Consider the following 18488-nt stretch of genomic DNA (forward strand, 5'->3'; position numbering starts at 1 on the left):
TTCATGAAAAGAGAATCAAAAACATGACTGAAGAAAATAACACCGTAAAATGGCAAAAAAAAGGCTCAAAAAGGCAATGAGTAGAAAAATGCCTCAAAAAGTCGAATTTGCCTGATGGAAAAAGAAGCTCAAAAGCTCACTGAAAAGAATCATTCCTTCAGAATTAGATTGGAGCAAATGGAAGCTAGTGACTTTATGAGAAATCAAGATACTATTAAACAGATCCAAACAAATGAAAAAACAGAAGGCAATGTGAAATATCTCATTGGGAAAACCACTGACCTGGAAAATAGATCCAGGAGAGATCATTGAAAAATCATTGGACTACCTGAAAGCCATGATTAAAAAAAGAACCTAGAAATCATCCTTCAAGAAGTTCTCAAGGAAAATTTCCCTGTTTTAGAAGCATAGAGCAAAATAGAGGTTGAAAGAATCCACCTATCACCTCCTGAAAAAACATTCCAAAAAGAAAACTCCTAGGAATATTCTAGCCAGGTTCCGGAATTCCAAGATCAAGGAGAAAATATGGCAAGCAGCCAAGAAGAAAGAATTTGAATACTGTAGAAACATGATCAGGATAACACAGGATCTGGCAGCTTCAATCCTGAGGGATCAAAGGCCTTGGAATATGATATTCTGGAGGTCAAAGAAGTTGGTATTAAAACCAAGAATCACCTACCCAGCAAAATTGAGTATCATGTTTCAGGGGAAAATATAGTCATTCAGGTAAATAGAGGACTTTCAAGCATTCTTGATGAAAAAAAAAACCAGAGTTGAATAGAAAATTTGACATTCAGATACAAGAAACAAGAGAAGCACGAGAAGGTAAATAGGGAAAAGAAATCATAAGGAACTTATCAAAGTTGAACTCTTTACATTCCTACATGGAAAAATAATATTTGTAACTGATATGAAACATTTCTCAGTATGAGAATAGTTGAAGGGAATAGAAATGTGTATATGTGTATATATATACACACACACATACATATATATGTCTATATAAGAGGGTATATGGACATATGAATACATATGTGAGTGTGTGTATATATGTGTACAGGTATATATAGAGGGCACAGGACCAGTTGAATAGGAAGGGATGATACTTAAAAGGTGAAATTGAGAGGTGAGGGAGGAATATAATGAGAGGAGACGGGGAGAGACAGAATAGGGTAAATTAACTCATATAGAAGAGGCAAGGGAAAACTGTTACAATGGAGGGGGAGAACAGGAAGGCAAAAGGGAATTGGTCAACCTGACTCTCATTGAATTTGGCTTAGGGAGGGAATGGCATACACACTCAATAGGGTATCTCACCCTACAGGAGAGTAGGGGGTAAGGGGATGAGAGGGGGGCTGATAGAGGGGAAAGCAGGTTGGGGGGGGGAGGGATGTTAGAAGCACACACTTTTGTAAAGGTCCAGGGTGAAAGTAGATAAAATAACAAGTGGGGGGGGCAGGATAGGATGGAGGGAAATATAGTTAGTCTTTCACAATATATCCACTATGGAAATATTTTGCATAGCTACACATGTAGAACCTATATTGAATTGCTTATCTTCACAGTGAGGGTGGCGATGAGGGAGGAAGGGAAAGAATCTGGAATTCAAAAATTTAAAGTCAAATGTTTAAAAAAACAAATATATTATTATTATTATTATTATTATTATTTACATGTAACTGGGAAATCAGATACACAGGCACTGGGGTATAAATATCCATCTTTCCATACTGGAAAGTAGGAGGGGTGATGGGGGAGGATATAGGAGAGAACAGATTGGGGGAGTGGATATACAGTGGGATCGCTGTTATGGGGTGGTGGGTAGGGGAAAGATGGGGAGAAATTTTGTAAGTCGAAATCTTGTGGAAATGAATGATGTAAACTAAAAATAAACATAAAAATTCAAATGTAGAGACATTAAACCCAGGTCACTGTTACTCTGAGGTCAGTTTTCTACCCATTACACCATGTCGCTTTTCATTAATATTTTTAATTGGGACAAATATTTGTTGTAAGAGAAGATAGAAGTGGAGTTGTGTGTTGAGAAATAGTCATGCTATTAATATTTTAAAACTATAAGCTTTATATGAGGGAAAACTTTTAACCATACATAATGTTGGAAATTTATCTGCAAATTATAATAAATACATAACATGACATTATTTAACTAGTTTTATGGGAAATCCTATGGGTATGATTGTTTCTTGGTTAGTAATTAATTTTTTCCAAAGAAATACCAGAAAAATATTTAAAGTTAAAAGAAAAAATGCCAATACAATAATTCAAATGAATAAATAAACATAAATTAAATGTGATGCTTTGTAGCAGATTTATATTTCTTTCATAAAACAGTATCTTTAGCTATTAGAAATAATTCATACTCAGAAATAGTATATATTGATTTATGTCTTTCCCAAGTATCTAGATATTAATAGCTGAGCTGTTCTGGAAGAGGAAAGGATCTCTTAATTTCTGACTGCTAAAGTTTTAACCCTTTCTACCAGAAATCCTGGCACTTTTTCAAGGTATAAAGAATATTAAGGCATTGAGGTTTACTGGCTTAATGACTATTTGTCTCCTTATTACAACATCTAGAGAATAACTATTTGCTTAATGAAAGGAAGGAAAGAATGCAGGAGGGAGGAAAAGAGGGAAAGGAGGATAGAAAGAAGGAAGGAAGTGAAAAGAAGAAAGAATGGTGGGAGAGAGAAAAGGAACAAAAATGAGGAAAGAAAGAAGAAAAAGAAAGGAAGGAAAAAGAAGGGAGGAAGGAAGGAAAGAAGGTGTAAGGGAGAAAAGGAAGAAAAGAAGGAAGAAAAAAAGAAGGAAGGAAAAGGAAGGGAGGAAGGAGGAAAGAAGGGAAGGAAGAGAGAGAAAGGAGAGAAAGAAAAGGATGGTGGGAGGAAGGAAGGAAGAAGTGATGGAGTAATAAAAAAGGGAGGAAAGAAAAAAGGGAAAAAGAAAAGGAGGAAGAAAGGGAGGTGGGAAGCAGGAAGGAAGGTTCCATTGTATAGACTAAAAAGTATGGATGGAGAATAGGTTTCTATATAATCTTTATATCTATTTATCTGTCTATCTATCACCTCTAATGTGAGGTGGGGAAGGAAGAAGGAAGAAAGACAATTCAGAACTCAAAAAGTAAATAAAATAAATATTTTTAAAAGAGTGGATATTTGAAATGGGATATTTTGTTGGAGAGAGTCAAAATCACCTTCTGTGATAGCCTCAAAATTTCAGAACATACCTTTAATACCTCTATGTTTTCCTTGGTAATGAAAGATATACATGACAAAGTATTCAAGGACCTATCTACAGTGACCATTTTAGAAGCTTCATATCTTTCCACTATGACACAATTAAGAATTATTCTTTACTTTCTAGTTCAAATGGACTGAACAATTTTAAAAATAGTAATATTTTCTGTAAATGATTTTTTTTTTTGCTTTTTGGAAGGCAATTGGGGTTAAGTGACTTGCCCAAGTCACATGGCTACTTTTTGTGTCCTGTGTCTGAGGCTGGATTTGAACTCAAGTCCTCCTGACTCAGGGCTGGTGCTCTATTCACTGTGCCACTAGCTACCCCTGTAAATGATTTTTAACTTTATTTCCTCTCCATGGATAGAGCTGTTCCTCACTAATTTTGTCACTATATGAAGGATAAGCAAATTAGTGCTGACTCCAGGAAAAACTCTATTTTGTCAAGGCAATGCTATTGATATGGTCTGTTGTTTCTGACAAGTACATTGACTCAGTTAAGATTTAATAAACCAAACTGTTCACAATAATGTAATAAATGGGAACTTTACCTCTTGCAGAAATAGCAGTTTGCTTATTTATCTTTAACTCTCTGAGAATGTTCACTTCACTAATACCAGAAATTCCCTCATGTCCAGGCTGTCTGTTGCTATTTTGAATCCGAAAATAAATTGAATTTGGAAATGCATGGTTGTGTTTGCACAGAGTAAACATAATGGAGAAATGAGCAATGATCAGAGGAATTTAAGCAATTCAGCCACTGAACTTCATTAGTAAGGGAAAAAAATTCATGTTCTAGAAATTCCAAAAGTAGGGGAAGAAGGAGAATGAATTTTCCAAATAATTGTCTGAACCTGGCATCATAGGGTTTATAGCTAGAAAGGACATTAGAAATTATTATCTATCTTTCTCATTTTACATAAGAGAAAATAAAGACCAAGAAGTTATAAAGTAATTGGTCCAAAGTCATATAGATAGTATGAAATAGCCCAAGAATTTGAACTCAAGACCTCTGACTCTATATCTGGCAAGGATTCTACTATTTAACTTATCTTGTGTAGACACAAACTTTATCTACACACAACCACTAACTATAAATAGATGGCAAGTTTTGCTTCTAATTGGTTGCTTTATCCTTGTCTTCAGGCTCACTAGACTGACTTAAAGAGATGAAGTTACATGGGTTATTCCAGCTAAATTTATCCATAGAGAATAGGGTTATGGGCTATTAGAGAGGGAAGGAATCCCAGATATCATCTAGCACAACTCACTCATTTCACTTTGACTCTGAAAGGAGAAATGACTGGTCCAAAATCACATATTTAGTAGGTAGGAAAGGAAGGATTCCAATCCAGGTCCTAGAACTCCAAATTTTGGCCTCTTTACACAAAAGATAGTCATTTATTCTATGAAAGAAGCCAGAAGCCACAGTTCTGTGGCCTATGACATTAAAACTATCACTCAAAGATGATAAAGGAAAGATTCACCTGAGCTCCTCCAAATTCTCTTCCAAACAACTTTAAAATATTGCCTCAAAATAAATTGGGGAGCAGTAGAACAAAAAAAGGACGTGTGTGTGTATGTGGTGAAATAATTTTCTAACCCAAGAAAGCTTATAATGTTGGCAGGAAAGGTACATTGCCCTGAGTGGGGGTGGAAATGGAGTGCAGTTCAGTGCAGGCTGAAACCATGCCAGCAAGCAGCTGGGGCAACTGAATTGGCAGCAGCATATTCCAGAGCTTGTAGCACACAGAAGTGAAGGGGGTCAGACAACTTGTCAGAAGGAGATAATGAGGATCCCTTTGCTGGCACGAGGTGCAGGACTCTGCTGTATTGCCCATACACAGACCTGAGTCACAGTACTGAGTCATAGTCCCAGGGTGAGGAAGAAAACTAGCACACCAGAGCTTGTGGCAACAGGGGAGCAAAGACCCTGTTTACAGTTCCAGGGTAAAAAGAGGGCTTATGGTCACTCACAGACCAGAGCACAGGCCAGGCAAGCAGTAAACACATCCCTCTTTAGATCATTCCACCTTGGAAGCACTGAATGCTTAGAGACATCCCCCCTCCTGTGCCCTGAATTAGCTCTGAAAATGGTTGCACAAAAAAAGCTAAAGCTTGGAAGAGTGCTCCCTGAACCCCAGGAGCAAAGTGCAACTTTAACATAAAATCTAAAGTCAAGAAATGGGCTGTAAAAATGATCAAACAACAAAAATAGAACCTGACCATAGAATGTTACTATAGTGATAGGGAAGATTAAAACACAAACTCAGAAGAAGAAAAACTCAACAATGTCAAAACTACTACATCCAAAGCCTCAAAGAAAAATCTGAATTGGTCTCAGCTCCCAAAAGAATTCCTGGAAGAGCTAAAAAAAAAAAAAGAGATTTTCAAAGTCAAATAAGAGAAATAGAGGAAAAATTGGGAAAAGAAATGAGAGTGATGCAAGAAAAAGTTGGGGGGGGGGAAATTGAACAGCTTTGTTAAGAAGGCACAAAAAAAGAAATACTGAAAGAAATAACAAAAATAAGAATAGGCCAAATGGTAAAAGAGGCACAAAAATCCACAGAAGAGAAGAAATCCCTAAAAAGCAGAATTGACTAAATGTAAAAAAAAAAAAATTTACTGAAAAGAACTACTTAAAAAGTAGAACTTGCCAAATGGAAAAAGAAGTGCAAAAGCTCACTGAAGAAGATAATTCTTTAATAATTAGATTTCGGCAAATGTAAGTTAATGACTCCACGAGACATCAAGAAATAATAAAACAAAATCAAAAGAATGAAAAAATAGAAAGAATGTAAAATATCTCATTGGAAAAACAACTAAACTCAAAAATAGATCTAGGAGAGATAATTTAAGACTTATTGGACTATCTGAAAGGCATGTTTAAAAAAAGAGCCTAAACATATTTCAATAAATTTGAAGGAAAGCTGCCATGATATTCCAGAACCAGAGAGTAAAATAGAAATTGAAAAAATCCACTGGTCATCTCCTATAAAAGATCCCAAAAGAAAAATTCCAAGGAATATCATAGCCAAATCCCAGAGATGCCAGATGTAATAGGAATAGAATTTAAAGATTCCCCTGTATTGGCTTGGATTTTGGTTTGATTGTGTTAAAACCCAGAGCTTGTGAATCCCACTTGTGGGATGGACTTGTTAACATTAAAAGAGAGGGCTGAACCGGGAGGAGCTGGTGACGTAAATTTAGAGAGACACAAGAAAAGAGAGAGGCAGAAGAAGTTTTTGGAAGTAGCATCTTGGAGGCAGAGAGAGATGGAGAGGATTGCTGAGGGCCACTTTGAATTGCCCAGGACTTTTGAGAGCTGCCACCCAGAGCTGCCAAGGACTGAGGAGATATGGCTGTTATGCAAGTACTTTGTCTGTCTGTTTTGATGTTGTTTTGCCAGATTTTTCCACTGGTGAAAGACAGTCCTGTTGTTGCAGAGACCTTGGAACCTTGCTGTTGGTTCAGAGCTCCTGAGACTGTTGTGCAGGCAGAGAGTGAATTCTGTCCACTGGTGAAGGACAGTGCTGTTGTTGCAGAGGGCTTGGAACCTTGCTGTTGGTTCAGAAGCCCTGAAGAAGCATTTTCTTGTTGTATGTTTACAGAAATCCTGGAAGAGGGTTTTGCTAATGTTTTCAGGGATCTTAGGACTGTTCTGCAGACAGAGAATGAATTAATGAAGACACTGGCAATGTATCTTGTGGCCTTGCTAAGCTTTGTCTCCCCAGGAACAAAGATTGCTGAGAACTTGCCTCGTCAAGATGAAGAAAGGACCTCCTTTGGGTATTAAATGATGTGCTTAAGCTTGTTGTAACTCTGGGGTAGATTCAATTGTGATCCATGGGTGGGGAACTTTTGACCTTTTTGTGTTCTGTGATTGAACAAATGAATGTACTTTACTTATGATTGGAAACTAATCTCCATTTGGGAAGATGGGCTTTGTGATGGACTAAATGAATGTACAGCCTAGGGGTGGAGTAGTATTTAGAAGAGGGACTTTGTGACTGATTAAATGAATGTAATGTCCAGGGGTGGGGTAGTACTTGGAGATTATTGAATTACTCTTGGAAAATGCTGTATTTTGAATTATGCTATATTTTGATTCTGCCCATTCTTAATTTGTCACTGAATAAAATGGATAGCACCTTTGCTGGTATTTTGAACCTTGGGAAGTTGCCTTTGCTTGGCATTACACCAGATTAAGGAGAAAATATTGCAGCCAGAATGAAACAATTCAAATACTGTGGAACCACAGTCAGGATAGCACAAGATAACAGCTTCTCCGTTAAAGGACCAGAGGACTTGGAGTATGATATTCCAGAGGGCAAATGATGTAGGATTAAAGCCATGAATCACCTACCCAACAAAGGTGATTATAATCCTTCGGGAGGGGGGGGAGGAATGGATATTTAATGAAATAGAGAACTCTCAAGCATTCTTGATGAAAAAACTAGAGCTGAACACAAAATTTGACTTTCCAATTCAAGATTCAAGAGAAGTATAAAAAGGTATAAACCAAAAAGAGAAAGCCTAAGGGTTTAATAAGTTTAAACTGTTTACATTCCTGTTTATGTTACACACATAGGAAGATGATGCTTGTAACTACTATGAAATTTAACATCATTAGGGCAATTAGAAGGAATTTACATAGACAAGGGTCATGGGTGTGGGTTGAATATTAAGATGATATCTAAAAAGAGATAATTAAGGCATGAGAAAAAGGAATGAACTGGGAGATGGTAAAAGGGAAGGCAGAATGGGGTAAATTATCTCATATAAAAGAGGCAAAAGGAGTTTTTGCAATGGAGGGGATGATGGTAGATGTGGAGGGTAACACTTGAACATTATGCTCATCAGAATTGCTCAGTAGGGTACAGAAAACTACCTTACCCTATAGGAAAGCTCAAGGTAAAGGGAAAAGAGAAGGGGAGGGTAGAGACTAACAGAAGGGAGAGCAGATTGGGGGAGGCAGTAGTCAAAACGAAACACTTTTGAGCCTGGACATGGTGAAAGGGGAGAGAAAGAGAGCAAGATAAACAGAGGCAAAAATAGGAGAGAAATACACCATAATCATAACTATGAAAAAATTCATAGCAAATTTCACTGATAAGGCCTCATTTTTCAAGTATATAAAGAAAAATTAAACATATGCAAACAAACATCATTTCTCAATTGATAAATGGTTGAAGGATATGAACAGTTTTCTGACAAAGTAATCAAAGCTATCTATAGTCATATGAAAAAAATGGTCTAAATCACTGTTAATTTGGGACTGCAAATTAAAACAACTCTGAGGTACCACCCTGCATCTATCATATTGACTAATATGACAAAAAAAATGACAAATGTTGGAGGTGATGCCAAAGGGCTATTAAACCATGCTTTGACTTAGCAATATTGTCTGTATCGAAAACATATTTAAAAAAAAAACAAAAAGGAAAAAGACCTATATGTGCATACATATTTATAGCAGCTCTTTTAGTGGTGACAAAGAATTGGGCATTGAGGGGATGACTTATCACCTGGGGAAGGACTGAACAAGCTGTGATATACAATTGTGATGTAATATACTATTAGAAATTTTGAGTAGGATGCTCTCAGTAAAACCTGAAAAAACTTACATTAATTGATGCAAAATGAAATGAGCAGAACTAGGAGAACATTATGCAATGATCAACTGTGAATGACTTAGCTATGCTGAACAATATGGTGATTCAAGACAATTTCAAAGGATTTAAGATTGAAATTGCTATTTACCTCCAGAGAAAGAACTAATGGAATCTGAATGCAGATAAAAATACACTTTTTTAAAACATTTTTTTCCTTTTATTTGGTCGGTTTTTTTCTTTCACAACATGACTGATATGGAACTATGTATGTTTTTTATGACTGCATATGTATAACATGTATCAAATTGCTTGCTTTCTCAATGAGAGGGGAGGAAAGAAAGGGAGAGAGATTTTGGAATTTGAAATAAAAAAACAGTGCTAAAATAGTTTGTACATGTTTTGTGGAAAATATAATATTAAATAAATATTTTTAAAAGACAGGAATTAAAAAAAAGATGATACTGTTTAGTTGACATGCTCACAGACTGCTTAGTTTTAAACTATTCTTAAGCATGAAAAAAGGTGGACACAGTCAAACAAAATAGAGGAGCACAGAAGGAGCAGTCATCAGCATCAAGGATCCACAAGCTACAGGAGAGGGCTGTCTAAGTCTGCAAGCATCATATGTCAACTAGAATGGGGAAAGGGAGGAACAGACTAGACTGGAGGGAATGATGATCAGAGAGGTCTCTTCCAGCCAAAAGTTTGCAGTTCTATGAACTCAAGATCCAGGTTCATTTCCACCTCCTCCAAGAAAGCTAGTATCATTCTCCATCCCTACTTTGCCATTCATCAGTAGGCTGTAATAGAAAGCATTCAGAACTGAGAGACAGGGAACCTAGTTCATATCATAGCTCTGGCATTTATTAGCTATGTGATCATGGACAGTGATCATGAACAATCATGGATATAGGCAATCATGGACAAAGCTCTATGAACCTCAGTTTCGCTAATCATAAAATAAGAGTAATAATGTTAATAGATAACTTTACAGATTTAGTGTGGGGAAAGCACATTCTTTTTTTAAAAAATTATATTTACTTTTTAATTTTGAAATTGACCATCAACAAATGCAAGCATTTCCATATACAAAGAAGAAGAGACTTGTATAAGAAACTGAGAACTCCTGTAATATAAGGTTTGTCTAAGGAAGCACTTTTAAAGTGTTACATTGTCAGCAACTAATGCTATAAATTATTCTTCTTCATAACTTGCATAGTACTTTGTACCTTATTAATATCTATGGTGGGGTTTTTTGTTCTAAACTTATTTGTATATTTTTTATTCTCATTATTAGATGATAAATTCCAGGAGGACATGGACTGTGACTTTAAAAAAGTTACCAATGCTTTTTTATACATTGCTGTCACTTCACAATGTCATCTTCTACCCCCTGCCAACTAATAAACAACTTTCCTTCTAGCAGGAAAAAAAAAACTAAACAAATAAGCCACCGCACACTGGTCTTGTCAGAAAATATTTTGCACCCACAGTCTACCACTTTTCTGCCAAGACACTGAAGCTCCATCTCACCACCAAGAATGATGTCTGCATTAATATTCGGATGTATGTGAATGCTACTTTCCTTTACATCATTGTCATTCTGTACACTGTATTGTTTTCCTCATTCTGTTTATTTTGCTTAATATCAATCCTCCCTCTTTCATTTCCCTGAATTCCATGTTTGTCATTTGTTCAGAATTCTTCAATGGGCATTCACTTTCTTTTCATGATTTTACTATTCCTGTTATAGTCCTGTGATAGAACCAAAATTAACCACATCAAAAAAAAAAAGAGAGCATGACAGATAAAAATCACAGATAAAACATAGAGTAGATTACTAGAAACAATTTTGTCTTAAAATGTCAACAAAACTCATCGTTTTTTTTAAATGAATGAATATTTGCAAACCTTAAATAACCCAATCTTAGAAAAAGAAATTTGAACAAGTCACAAATGAAATCTCAAACGAAACAAAAATAAAACAGGACTAGCTGAATTTACAAATATATTCTATCAAACATTTAATTCTAATATGTAAATTGTTTGTAAAGCTAGAGAAAGAACACATTTTATCTGATTTCTTCTATGAGACAATTGTAGTCCTGATATCTAGAGCATGGAGAGATAAAAAAAATATTATAGACAATATCTATAATGAACATCAATGAAAATGTATTCATTAAATAAAATATTATCAAAGAGGTTTAACTATATATTGAAAAGTTTACGTACAATGACAAAGTTTGGATTCACACAGGAGTACAGCTTTGTGTCACATTAGGAAAAACAAATTATAAATACAATAGATTATATTAGATTTTTAAAAATAAAGTCATCATATCATTTGATGCAGAAATGGCTTTTTACGAAATATGATACCCATTTCTATAAAAACACTAAAAGCAGAGGAACAAATGGATTTTTCTTTAATATTGAATTGTATCTATCTAAAAACTAGTTAAAAGCAAGATATATTTCCAAAGGTAAAGTAAGGATATTGATGACAGCACTACTTAATATGTTCCTGGAATTCTAGCTACTGTAAAAGGAAAAGAGAGATCGTGGAGTTAAACATAGGCAGAGAAGAAACAAAATTATAAGATTTTGTAGATGATAGCATGGTTTATTGAGAGAACCCTAGAAATTCCACAAAGAAATAATTGAAATAGTAACTTTAGCAAAGTATCAAGATGTTAAATGAACCCACAAAAATCCTCAATCTTTCTACCAACAAAAATCGAGCAGAAAAAAATAGAAAAAGAAAACTCACTTAAAAGAACTATAGAATGTATAAAGTTTCTGGTAGTCCATTTATCAAGATACACAGGAATTATATGGGTAAAGAAACTTACATTTTTTTACAGAGATAAAGGGAAAATTAAATCAAGATGCACACAGCTCATGGCTGGGGTTGTCACCATAAATAGAAGTATTGCAAGTGCCTAAATTAATTTACAGTTTCAGTGCCATACTGATCAAACTACCAAAGGACTATCTTAGATAGAAAATTAAAAATTCAGTTGGAGGTAAAAAAAAAAGTTTAATAATCTCAAAACAAATAATGAATAAAGTACGAATGATGGGGTCCTAGAAGCACTTATCTTATGTAAGGTGCTATGAAGTGGGGGCAGGAACAAAAAAAAATAACACAGGAGAGAGAAAGAGACAGAAATAGACAAATACAGAGAGACAGGGAAACAAAGACAGAAAGACAGGGTTGGGGAGACACAGAGATACAGATACAGAGAGAGACAGACAGAGATGGGGGAGGCAAAAATGACAGAGAGAGACAGAAACAGAAATACTGAGAAAGAGAGACAGAGAGACAGAGACAGAGGGGGAGATACAGTAAGGAGGGGAGAGAAAGACAGAGACAGACGGAATATTAAGTATTCACTATGTCTCAGACACAATGAAGGGTTTTTTCTTTAGATAGGGAAGAGGGAAAGGGCAGAAGAGAATAGGGTGTAGTGAATGTGATGCAAAAATGAGAGGAGGGAAGAAGCAGAAGGAATTCAAGAGGAGACACAGATAAGCAGAGCAAGGCCAGGACTATCATATTAAAATTCACATATACTTAAAAACCTCACCTCAAGAGTATAATATATATGTACACACACACACACACACACACACATATAGCCTTCTCTAGAGTCAGAGGACATCACAACCTTCAAGACACACTGCCTAAGTAACAAAAGGTGTGGGCCTTCCTGAAAAACAAGCCTCCCCTAAGCAAGCTTCTTTTGTTAGGTTCCAAGTGAGGTCCATGGAGGAGAAGGGAAGATCTTCAACTTCCCTAACCATTACACAAACCTATAAAAATCAATCACATTTCTACGTAGGAATAGTAAAGTATTAAGGAAATAATAGACAAGTACAATAAAATATATAAAATATCTGAGGATTAATATGCCAAATATCAATATACCAAACCAAAGCACATTCAAGGCCTACATTGATAAAATTACGAAACAGTCCTAGTGGAAATAAAGAACACCTAAACATCTAGATATACATTCAGTACTCATGGCTGGGCCATGGCAATATAATTAAAATGTCAATATTACCTAAATTAATTTGTTGTTGTTCAGTCATTTTCAATTGTGTCTGACTCTTCATGAAGCCTTTTGGGGTTTTCTTGACAAAGATATTGGAGCGGTTTTCCATTTCATCATTTTCTAGATGAGGAAACTGAGAGAAACAGGTTAAATAACTTGCCCAGGGACACAGCTAGTAAGATTTCTGAGGCCAGATTTGAACTCAGGAAGAGGAGTCTTCCTGACTCCAGGCTTGGCACTCTCTCCACTCTCTCCTAGTTGACCCCAAAAGTAATTTATGGTAGATTTAATATTATACCAATTAGACTAGCAAAATATATTTTATAGAACTAAACAAAATAACAAAACTTATTTGAAAGAATAAAAGACGTCAAGTATCAAGGGAAACAATAAAAAGCTGGAAAAGGTAGAACGCCTTTAGAACTCAAATAATGAAAAGTATTTCATACTGATCAAAAATACATCAGTACAGGCTAGACAAAGAAGTATCAGAAATCATTAAAGATACCAATCCCATATTCAGTACATCTTAAAACATAAATCAGTTCTGGAAGAGGAGCAGTGCTTCCCACTCCTACATTCAGGCTATTCAAATACAGGTAGCCAGGTGGCACAGTGCAGATTGTTGTACTCAAGTCAGTAAGAAATTTGAATCCTGACTCAACAATTTACTAGCTTTGTGACACTAGACAAGTCACTCTTGGCCTGGTTCTTCTTAACTCCTTTCCCCATCTTGACCCCATTCATTAGTAAATCAGTTCATCTCTATATAGTTCTCTCCTGAGTTCCTTGACCACTAATCCTTTCAAAGATCTTGCCCTTCCAAGCTTAACGGATTACTGTCCTTACTATCATCCTCTCCCTTTGCTACTACCCATATGTTGCTAAATGAAGGTGGAGAAAATCACTAAACAAAGCTGTTTATGATAAACAAATCTACATAATCTCAAGTGGGCCCTCAATGCAGCAAGGGAATGCTTTTATCTTCCCCATCAGACCACTATCCCAGTTACCATAATCTCAACTATCTGGTTTCTTGTAGTTATATTTCCTGATACATAGTAAATGCTTAATAAATGTTTTCTCTCTCTCTCTCTCTCTCTCTCTCTCTCTCTCTCTCTCTGTCTCTCTGTCTGTCTGTCTGTCTGTCTCTCTCTCTGTCTCTGTCTCCCTCTCTCCCCCTTTTTATTTTTTTCTTTTTTTGTACCCCTAATATCTCTGGCATAGTGCCTCACACATCATAAGTGCTTAATAAATCTTTGTTTAATGGAATTGAGTATCAGTTTCTATAAGTACTGGACTCAGAATTAGGAAGACCTGCTTCTAACACTTATCAGCTATGTGTGACCTGCGACAAGTCACTTAGCCTCCCTCAATCTCTATTTCTGGGTAACAATAATAGTTCCTATCTCATGGGGTTGTTGTGAGGATCACATGAGATCATATATGTAAAGTGTTCCACCAACTTCAAAGAGCTACAGAAAAGCTAGCTATTAGTATTTGGTCTTTACATTGTATTTTTTCAATTCTTTCAAAATTCCCAAGATTAAGTTTAACTAACCAGTTCTGAAGGACCCAGACGAAACGATGAAGTAAGTTTGAGCTAACGTTTATGTAATGTTTTACAAAGCACTGTCTTCATAACAATGCTGTAATGTAAGAAGTACCGGTACTCTTCATCCCATTTGATAGATGAGCATTATGGACTCATAAAACACTGAGTAGAGGTAGAGAGAAGAACCAACTTATAGAAGGCTTGATGAGAGAGATAAGTTAAGCCAGAACATTCCAAGGAAACAGACATAGAAGGGAAATAAATGTATGAAAAATAAATCTGTCAAAATTTATATAAACTTTTTTCCACCATCAGTGAAAGTCCATAGTTGGACCCTATCATCTACGTCTCTAATGTACTGTAAATGTACTGAAAGTAGAAATGACACTAAAGAAAACAGAAATAGAAACAGCAGCAGGACATGAATTCACAGAGGAATTCCATGCTGGATGTAGCAAAAAGCTGAGGGAATTGCCTTTGGTTCTCAGTTTATTTAAAGGAAGGGTGATACAGAGATTTGGGGGGGAATACTGACACAAGAAAAAAAAGCAATAGAAAGATGAATAACTAATGACTCATATACTTCATTTTATATTGTTACAAAAGCTTTGTGAGAAAAACTAACACAGGTATTGAGGTTGTCCTTCATGATGGAGAAGAGAATGGGTAGGTTCTGCAAATTATCCATAGGAGACCACCAAGAGAGAATGCAGAATCACACCACACTTTTGGGTGACTAGGAAAAAAACAAGCCAGATTTGGTACATGAAAATAACATCTTCAAGATTCTCCAATCAAGTGCTTCCTATAAATATGTTAAAATCATGCAAGATTTCTTGAAAGGTGAAACAAAGATCCTCTCATTATTGGGATGGAGACATAAAACAGAGAGATATCCCTATTGATGATGATGTCCTCCATGACATGGAGGTCAGTCATGGTAGAGTCCAAATGGAAGAGGTATGTCCGATATTCTCCGAGCTCAACTCTCTCTTCAGATTGTTCTACCTCTCTACCAGTTCTCTTCTCCACCATGACTCTGCCCTATGCCTGCTCTCCTGATTGGTGAATCTCTGCTGGGATTGCCATTTCTTGAGAGACCCAAGCCATGCTGCTCATTTCACTTGAAACTCAATTCATTCTCAGGACTGATCTAGCTCCTTTCTTCCCTTCCTTTCCTGTAATTCTTTATTTTGGCTTCTTCTATTAGAATGAAGCTCCTTCAGAAGAGGGAATGGCATTTCCTTGTGTTTGTATCCCTAATGCTTAGAATAACGCCAGACATATAGTAAATATTTAATCAATTCTTTATCTTTCTAGATGGGGAGGTCCTCCAGAGGTTCTTCCTTGTGGATCACATTGTGTTGATTGCAACAAGTTATACAATATTTCAGATCCTTTTAAATAAAAAATATAAACTCTCACATAAGTTCTGCCTAATTCTGCACACAAAGGAAGCATAGTGAATGACAAATGCCCAACATTCAAGAAAATGATATACTATTGGATAGCCCATAAAGGTAATATGTCAGTACATATATCTTGAATAGCCATCGCAGATGGAAAATATATTGGGCCCAGAATTAAATAGAAGAAAGAGTGGGGTCTCAATTTCATTTAAGAAATTATATAGTACTTTTAATGACCCTAAGGTTCTCCCTGAAATAAAGCTTCTCCCTAAAGCACCTTTTTAACACATATTTTTTCTATCAACACAGCGGCTAGGGAGTTACATTTAAATCTACAAGGACCTAGATTTAAGTCCAACTTTAGATGTATACTGATGGTGTGTGACCTTGGGAGAATCACTTAACCTCTTAGTGCCCTAGACAGCTCCCTAAGATTATAAATTGCACAGTCTACCTGCCTTGGTAAAGAGTTTTCTCATCTATCATTTCACTATGTTAATGAAATCATTGACAAGTCCAACCCCTACTCATGCACCAATGCAATGCTACATGGTAACAAATCATGAAATACCACTATCTCCAAACAATTTAAGTTTTGATTCAGTCAGATAGGAAAGGAGAAATATATAGTGATAAGTAAGCAATATCATCGGGATGATATATGACCTACAAAGGAAGAAATAGAGTCATGTAGCAAGAGAAGGAAATAAACAATGGAAAATCCATGGGATGTGTACCCATGTACATGTTAGGTAGACTTTTGTGCTGAATTTATGGGAGGATATGGATAAGAAATCAATAAGCTGTAAACTTGTGCTGGTCGAGGGGGTATCTATAACAATGAGATTACAGAACTATTAAAGTATAAATGAAGAACCTAAGATTCATAGATGCTAAATGACTTGCCTATGGTCATACAGCTGTAATATTGAGTCAGAAATGAAACTTTGGTGTTAAACCTTGAATCTTTTTCAGAAAAAATCCCATCTAATCTTGCCTATAACTCCCCATCTTATACATAAGACTTTTAATTTTATTGGAACTTACTGAATTTCATCTTATTAAACCAAGCTCAAAGAACTACCTGTCAAATTCTTTCTGAAGTCTTTCACTGTCTTCTAGCTTTGTTTTATCTGATGAGTAAATTATCTTAGTCATTGTTAAGACTTGAACGGCGCAGGGTCAAAGCACCAATCATAAGCACCAGTCCCTGGCTGGACCCTTCATTAGAGCTTTCCTACCATGTTGAACCATTAACAAGTACTCATTAAGTCCAACAACCCAAACAAATTTGAGTCCATCTAATTATATTATTGTCTAATTCACATTTCTTTATCTATTTTTCCCCAGGAATAGCATGACATACCTTGTCAAATGCTTTGCCAAAACCTAGGTAAAGTATATTCTCCTAGTGTATGAGTTCAGTAACCCTATCAAAATAGAAAATCAGATCAGTTTAATATAACTTGTTCTTAATGAAGTCATACTGGTTCTTTGGAATCATTTTTTTCCTTTTCTAGATGTTCACTGGGTAGCTAGGTGGTGCAGTGGATAGAGTGCCAGGCCTGGAGTCAGGAAGACTCATCTTCCTGAGTTCAAATCTGACCTGAAAGAGTCACTAGTTGTGTGACTTTGAACAAATCACTTTACTCTGTTTGCCTCCATTTTCTTATCTTTAAAATGAGTTGGAGGAAATGACATACCACTCCAGTATCTTTGCTAAGAAAACTCCAAACAGGGTTTATGAGAAGTCAAACAGTACTGAAAAATCACTGAACAACAAAAATATTAGCTAACTATATGTTTAATAATATTGTAGCAGAGCACTAGAAACCAATTTCTGTTGGGAAAAGTAAAATTCCTACCCCGGGCTATTAAAGATTTTGGGAGAAGTAATAATTGCATATGGAGTGACAGTGTAGTCTTCCCCTTGTGCTGATGGCTGTAATGGCTAGCAAATTACTACTTTGCTCCTCGTTTCAGCTTTTCAAGTGCCTTTGAGCCCTGCCTATGATTATATCAAGTCTTTGTTGGAAACAGTATACATTTGTGTTGAATTTGAATTTGGAGACCTTCCCTGACCTTAAAAATCTTAACATCATCACATAGAGCCCACGGTGGGAGGAACTTGATGAAAGAGCAGAATAGGAAGTACAAAACAGGAAGAATGGAACAGGAAGGATCAGAACAGATCAAAGTTTGAGCACAAGGTGGGACCAAGCAGAACTGAGAGTGAGAATATTTGTGATTTTGGCACTCTGTAGAATTCTGTCTGTTGGTCTGACAGACAAAAGTCTAGTCTGTTGTTTTTAGGTAGAAGTACTAAAAGAGGACTTTATTGTTGGTCCAGAAGCCCTAAAAATGGCTTTACTGTTGTTCACAAAAGTCCTGGAACTTTACTGCTGATTTGTGTTTGATTTCTCAGACAGAAGCTTTGTCTGTTGGTTTGTTTTACTTTGTCAGACAGAAAGTGAACTGAGATGATAATGCTGGTAATGTATGTGAACATTGTTGTAACTCTGCTAAGTTTAACATGTGTAAATATTGTTGTGACTCTATTAAGCTTTGTCTTCCCAGAAACAGAAACTGTG

The sequence above is a fragment of the Petaurus breviceps genome, unplaced genomic scaffold (assembly GCF_028583685.1).
Source record: "Petaurus breviceps papuanus isolate PSGF00001 unplaced genomic scaffold, PetGlider_PUasm1.0 118, whole genome shotgun sequence".
Lineage (NCBI taxonomy): Eukaryota > Metazoa > Chordata > Mammalia > Diprotodontia > Petauridae > Petaurus > Petaurus breviceps.